This window comes from Morus notabilis, unplaced genomic scaffold (assembly GCF_000414095.1).
Source record: "Morus notabilis unplaced genomic scaffold, ASM41409v2 Scaffold783, whole genome shotgun sequence".
Lineage (NCBI taxonomy): Eukaryota > Viridiplantae > Streptophyta > Magnoliopsida > Rosales > Moraceae > Morus > Morus notabilis.
Window position 1 is genome coordinate 435,601 of NW_010366150.1, and position 7,108 is coordinate 442,708.

The following is a 7,108-nucleotide window of genomic DNA, read 5'->3' on the forward strand; positions in this document are numbered from 1 at the left end:
AAATCTGCAAATTCAAACAAAGTCAAAAAGAAACAACAAGCGTGATTATATACAGTAGTTGTGATTGTGGCTCACATCTTCCTCTGGTTTTACGTCTAGAAACGAGTTAAATGCCGTCTATGAGTCGAGGATTTGATTCCCATCCTGTTTTCTTATAAACTGGCAAACAGGGTCTTTTAACGTTAGATTCCCAAGATGTTGCCGCTCATGTGGAAATTGCGGCCATAATTTGAGAATTGCTCCTTGCACATATCCACTAGGATGCGTCTCAAGAGAAAGTTGGATATCATCCAAATTCTCCTGGCTCAGCCCATCCTTAATGAATTGTATTTTATCATCTCGATTTATGGATGCAACCCCAATAGAACGACAATTACCGTTACAAGTCTGTCTGGCATACTTTTGACAATTTGATCCAATACGCCTCGCTCTTCGCCTCTTTGCATAACTGCTTCTACCTGTATAAGGTAATATCTCTTCTGGAATGGCCTTGTGCATAAGCATCCTTAATCTTCCACACTTGACTCGGTAAATTTCAGCAAAACATTTGGAGGAAGAGAAGGAAAGTATTTATGCAAATTTGAGAGAATGACATCCATTTTGAAAGAAAAGAAAATGAAAGAAAAAACTATTTACAATTTCAGTTTTGTGGATAGCTGATGGAACCGATTTAAAAAGAGTGACGGAGTACCGGGGTCAAGAGTTAAAAATATTTTTTTTTAAAATAAAAGAGAAGAAAAAAAATAAATATCTAAACCTAATTACTTTCGTAACAAGGAGTGGAAAGAAAAAGGACTTCTTACATGACTTGATTTTCTAGAAATGGTTTAAGTCTTTGTCCACTTACTTTGAATACATTACCATTCCTAGGATTCTCAATGTCAACGGCCCCAACAGTCAAAAATTTCAATCACAAGAAATGGATTCAAATGCATCATGTTTCTTTTTGAAGTGGATCCTAATTTTCGACAATTTTCACACGCTTTGCAGAAAGTATGTGCATCTTTGAAAAAGGTTGGCCGGTAAAATCCACACTGTAAGATTTTTGCAGCGGTTTTCTTTGCAAAAATGGCCACCGCATGCCTCGGAATGACAAAAAATAATGACACTACTTACCTCGTTGCCGGGTATGCGCCTTCGAAAGATTTGATCAGGACAGCGTTTGAACAAGTAAGGGTCATCCTAGTAAAAGGTTTTTACCTCAGTCAAAAAGTTCTTTTTATCTTGGGGGCTCCACTGAGACGGGATTTTAACTCGTCTTTAAGCACAGTTATGTCATTTTTGAGAGTTGCCTCTCCAAATTTATTCGACAATAGATGATCAGTATGCCACAAGTGGATATAGCCTGAACCACCCACACTGAAAGGTAAAAACAAGCGAAAATGTAAAAGCACACAAAAAATGTAAAAAACATTAAAATGGAAAAGTAAGGGAAAGAAACTTGAAAATTGGGTTGTTTCTCAATAAACGCTTGATTTATCGTCATCGGCTTGACTTTCAGAGAAGCGATCGTCAAAGAGCAGCTTGCTCCCATAGTAAGTGTCATACAACACCACATATGGGTCTTGTGTTGTGATGCCCTCAAGCTTGACAAGATGTGAAAATTTGCACATGTGATCAACTTGACTTGATTTCTTTTGATGGGCTTTAGAAGAGAATCTCGCTTTTGGCTCAAGTGTGAAAAGAACATAATATGATGACGGCTTTAGTGCTGGCCGAAAAGAGTCAGTTAGAGGTGTTTATGATAGCAACATTGGTGAGCCCAAATCAATAATCTCATGGGTTTCTTTATTTTCCAATGACTCTTATTCCTTTACCTCATGTGGAAATTCCTTTAATATGTCCTTGACTTCTTCACGTTCTAGTATTTCAAGAGGCTCAAATTCCTCAGGAGGTGATTTTTCATCATCTTCAAACCATATGTTTTCTTCATGTTAAGTATTTCTTGAAGTTGGCTGTCAATCCCTGGCTCTGAAAATGTTGAATTGTTCTTGGAATATTGGTTGTCCATCAACAATTCCAATAATCAAACTCTACCATGTCTTCCAACATGTAGTAGGCTTCATCAACGGATCTTTAATAGAAAGAAGTGATACCATCTCCTCTTTCCACCCAATCTCTAGTTGTGTCGCTTAAACCGTTGAGGAAGATTTGAAGTTGACCTTCCTTAGAGAACATCAAAAATGATTATGAGAGAAGATAGCCATAGGTTCTTATTCCAATAAACAACTTTAACATAATAAAAACTTCTAGGTAGTAGTAATCTGTACAAAATACTCAGTTGTCTTGTTATAATATTATTAAAAACAAAAACTAATTTGATTACTGTTTCTTGTCTCTCTCTGTCATAATGGAAGTATAATTGAAATTTCAACCAAATGAAGAAAAAAAAAAACAATTAAACAGTGGCAAAGTGGTTCAAAGTCTGACTTTATGAAGTAATTAAAATAATAAAATCATCACAGCCGGAATTAGAATCATGTAATCTTGAAAATGACTTCATGAAGTATTGAAAATAATGAAACCTCACATTAAAGAAAACCAACCCTCAACTAAATAATGACAATACTACGTTTACACTGATTTTAAATTTGTGGATTTTGCTTTAAATAATTATTCATATTTATGACTATCCTGTTTGTAACATAATGAACACATGATTGGAATATGTATACCAGTTTTCATTCCCACCAACAAGTCGTTTTTACATATTATTCTTAAAGAACAAAAAAAAAAAAAAAAAAAAAAAAAAAAAAAAAAAAAAAAAACCTGAATACGTTATAGTCTATTCATAACAATCAGGAAAACATGATTTATCACAACCGGAATTAGGATATCATGCAATCTTGAAAACTGAATTTTTGAAGTAATGAAAATAATGTAAACTCACATCACAGAAAATCATCATTCAAATAATTAATGAAATTAGGTTTAATCTGACTTTAAATTTAGGATTCCAATTTTATTATAATGGCATTGATTAAATTACAAGAATTTATTCTAAAACTCACATTATTCCATGAATGAGTTTCTTCAAGCGGAACGGGGTCTGCATTTGACGATTCCCCCTCGTTCAAAGAGCGGCTGCAAATTTTGGAGGAAGTCACTGCTGCTGAGTTCTTTCCGAAGTGGCCGAGGTCCGGGGCTGATGATTTTTTCGATATAGTGGCTGATGATTTCTTACCCATACTTCCTTTTTGCACTACGGGATTTCAATGGCTGCCAGAATCGATTCTAGGATTCAGATTTTTGCATGATATGTAGCGTTTGGAACTTATTTCTAGTTTATTTGAAAACGTTTTCACACTTCTCTTCAAACTGCGGTTGTGTAAAATATTTTTTAAAAGTGAGAATAAAAACAAAAAATAATTATTGTGTTTAAAATTATTCTTATTTTTATTTTTTACATTTTTTGAGAAAAAAATAAAAATAATTTTAAAACAATATTTAGTACAATTAAAGATAAAAAATAAAAATAAAAACGATTTTTTTGTTTAGTGTAAAATAAGAGAGAAATGAAAAAATGTTTCATTTTTTATTATCGTTTTCTCCTCTCTCGAGTAGAGTGAGACATTAATGAGTTTTTTATATGAAAATAATCTCTTGATAAAACTACAAAACGTATTTTTAAAAATAATTTTTATCTGAGATTGAAAATGTTTTCATTTCTATTTTCATATAAAATAAAATTATTTTAGAACGAGTTCTAAACGCGCCTAATGAAAATGGTTTTTTAAAGGAAGTTAGAAAACATTAAATTATTATTATTATTAAATTTGTAATTTTATTAATAAAAATGAAAAATAATAAATATTAATTAATTATTTAGTTAAAAATTAATTTCCAAAATTTAATTGTATAATATATTAATAATAGAATTATTACTAATAAGTTAATAAAAAAAAACTAATTAATCATATATATTAATTATGATCTATTAATAAGTAAATAGTTGATAAATAAAAAATAGTAATTACTCAATTAATAATCAATATTAAATTATATAATAAATTGTAATATACTAATCAATAGTAATTAATAATTGTTAATTGGCAATTCATCATTATTTAAAGAATTATTATCAAAAATTGATGATGCAATATATCAAATAATAGATTATTAAATAAATGTTAGTAACTATATAACTAATTATTTAATTATGAAACTAAAAGTTAATTATTTAAATAGTAAATAGAATATTAATATATTATTATATACTAATTATTTTTTCTTCATACACTTATTAATTACTTATAAATTAATAAATATGAATACATTACTAACATAATAATTACTTATAACTGATTGTTAATTACTATTTTTTAATTATTTAGTATAATAATTCATTATATATATAGTTTAATTACTAATGTACTCATTAATTGTAATATATCCATTATTATTGTATTACTAATATATTAATTTTTATTTGTTAAGTGATTATCAATTTTTTTATTACTTAATATATTAATTAAACATTGTTAATTACATGTACTTGAAATAAAATTTCATAAATATAACCAAACACGATTTGATTTTTTACTATACTCAAAATAATCTCTTAAAATACCAACAAAAAACAATTTCAGAATCGGTCTTAGAATGATTTTCAAAACAATCTCATCTTTACTTTTATACTGAAAACAAAATCATTTTGAAAACATTACCAAACAGCCCGTAGTCATTGTAGAGGTTTTGGGGCTGACTTTATTTTATGCATTTGATGAGCCACGAGCGTTTAATTTTGTGTTTTTTTCTTCTTTTTTTCAACAAAAAGAAACTTTTCCTTAATTTCATTTCGTCAAATGCAGATACTATGTTCTATATTACAAATGTTAATGTTTAATACGTAGATTTTGTCACTGTTTCTTACTTATTTTGTTGTTTAGTTATTTTTTTAACTTTTTTCATTATGTGAGGATATAAATATATTTATATGTATATATATATGATAGCAGATAGTTCTGTAAATAAATAAAAAGTTAGGTGTTTATATTAGGCATTTATGTAAATAACCCTATTATTTTAACTTATAAAATGTTTATATGTTTATATCGAGTTAAAACCCTCAAGAACAAATAGAGGACTATACAAAATTAGACATTTCTTAAAATGGGATCTTTAAGCGTCTAGAGAAAATTGTTAAAATTACTATAAGAGTGTATGTATCTAAATTTTTTTACTCACTCTTCATTAAGACCTTTTCGACTGATATAGTCATTTTACTATAAAGGATATTAATAATAGTAAGGGATAAACATTCATGTTCATACATTGTTAAGAGTATTTTTCTCTTTTTTCCTTTTAAGTTCATCCATTTTTTTATTTACTCTTCTTCATCCCTCATTAACCAATAACTTGCATAAAAACTTGGGAATGCATTCATACAAAGTTGTGTCGGTGTTGAACAATGTTTGCAGCATAAGTTTCTGACCATAACAAGAACCACATAATGGACTACGGAATTTGAGTCTATGGAAGCCTGCCGTCTTTATGTTTTGTATACTCAAGTGAGTGATTGCTTTATTCATGGAATTACAAATCTCATAAAGAGTTATTACATGTATAGTTTATTAGGGCGTGTTTAGTTCGCTGATTCGAGTTTTAAATTCGAGTTGAGATGTGACTTTATATGAGAATTTTTTATTGTAGCAAAAAAGTTAAATATAATTGTTTCTGAAAATTTTTTACTGTAGCAAAACTCAAATTTTAAACTCAAATCGGTGGAATGAATAGAATTTTAGTAAATCACACTCTGACTCCACATTGAGGTATAAAGTTTAATCCTCTCATATAAAAAAAATAAAGAAAAAAAGAAAAAGAGAGAAGAAGAATCTCATAAAGATGCAATGTCGTTTACAATGTCATCGGCCTTTATGAATTACAACTTTACATATCATTTATCCTCTTCCAATAATAAATAAATAAATACTGTTGTAAAAGTCCAACTTTGTGGTTGTCCAACCAAATTCATTGTGCACGGTAACTCATGTATTTACTTTCAAAATTTACGGCGAACGCGTTAGATGAACAGTGTTACATAGTAACTTCAGTTCATTATAAATAAAGACGTCGAACTCGAAATGTATGTACAATACAGAAAAATAATTCACATATAGAAATAAAGAAAAGACTTGTTCTTTCTGTGTGTTTTATTTTATATTTTTAACTCTGATATCTTACTATTTGCTCTTATATTTCAAAGCTACAACCATGCCAATTAAAGATTAATATTGTTTTTGCTACATTTTTCAGATGTCATTATTAATTATTCAAAATCCGAATTTTCTAGGGCGCCCAAAATTTGCAAAGATTATAACAACTTAATCCCATATTCATGTTTCCGTCTTAGCTTGGGACAACCTTGAGGCATATTTTTCCGATGAAATTATATAACTATCACTATTTTTTACTATATTTATATTTATGCTACTCAAAATATAAGTATTTAAATTAATCTCACTAGTGTCCTTGAATTTTAAGGTCATTCCCGATTTAATTCCTAAACTTTAAGATTATTCTTGAGTGAAGGTATGTTTTTACTATGCCATTTTGATGGCATAAATATTAGTTGGTACTTTTGGTTTTTTTCCCTATTAAGGATTTTGGCCAAAAAAAGAAAATATTTCTTTTCTTCTGTCCCAATTTTCTTCCCACTATTTTTTGTTATGCTAAACCTATCTTTTCTCAAAAGTATACCGTCAATTCAAGCCATTGTGGCCATATATATGTTTGGCCCACAATAACCTAATGAAGTACCATCTTTGACCTCTAGAAGTGGACTAGTAAGAGCCTCAGCCTCTTTGCCAGTTTCACATTCAAAATTTGGCAGCAATGCAATTACTGGCTTGTTAGATATTGCTTAGATTATATTTTACTTTGCTATTCAAACTTGGAAAATCAAATAAAGCCAAGTAACTATTGCAAGCAACATCACACAATAGAAAAAGTTGTACACTGAAAGAATATTTGCTACAAGAACCGAATATTCAAAAGAAAAGTGAAAGAAAGAGCTAGAATTCCATCTAAAGAAAAGTAAAGAGCTAATGAGAAAATGATAGATTGTGTAAAGTGACAAATCAAGCCCCCCCAAAAAAAAGGGCAAAAG

General features: G+C 29.2%; 1 long non-coding RNA gene across 2 annotated transcripts; it reads right to left on the reverse strand.

The window, feature by feature from the left end:
- Window positions 1-1,568: 1,568 nt before the first annotated feature.
- On the reverse strand, window positions 1,569-3,305 carry LOC112093828. 2 transcript variants are annotated; one of them, XR_002903235.1, is made up of 3 exons: window positions 3,012-3,305; window positions 1,818-2,162; window positions 1,569-1,711 (listed from the first exon to the last, which is right to left on the reverse strand). It is a non-coding gene; the product is annotated as an uncharacterized LOC112093828 (long non-coding RNA). The 2 variants fall into 2 exon arrangements; XR_002903236.1 differs by having other exon boundaries at window positions 1,818-2,166; window positions 3,012-3,064.
- Window positions 3,306-7,108: the final 3,803 nt, after the last annotated feature.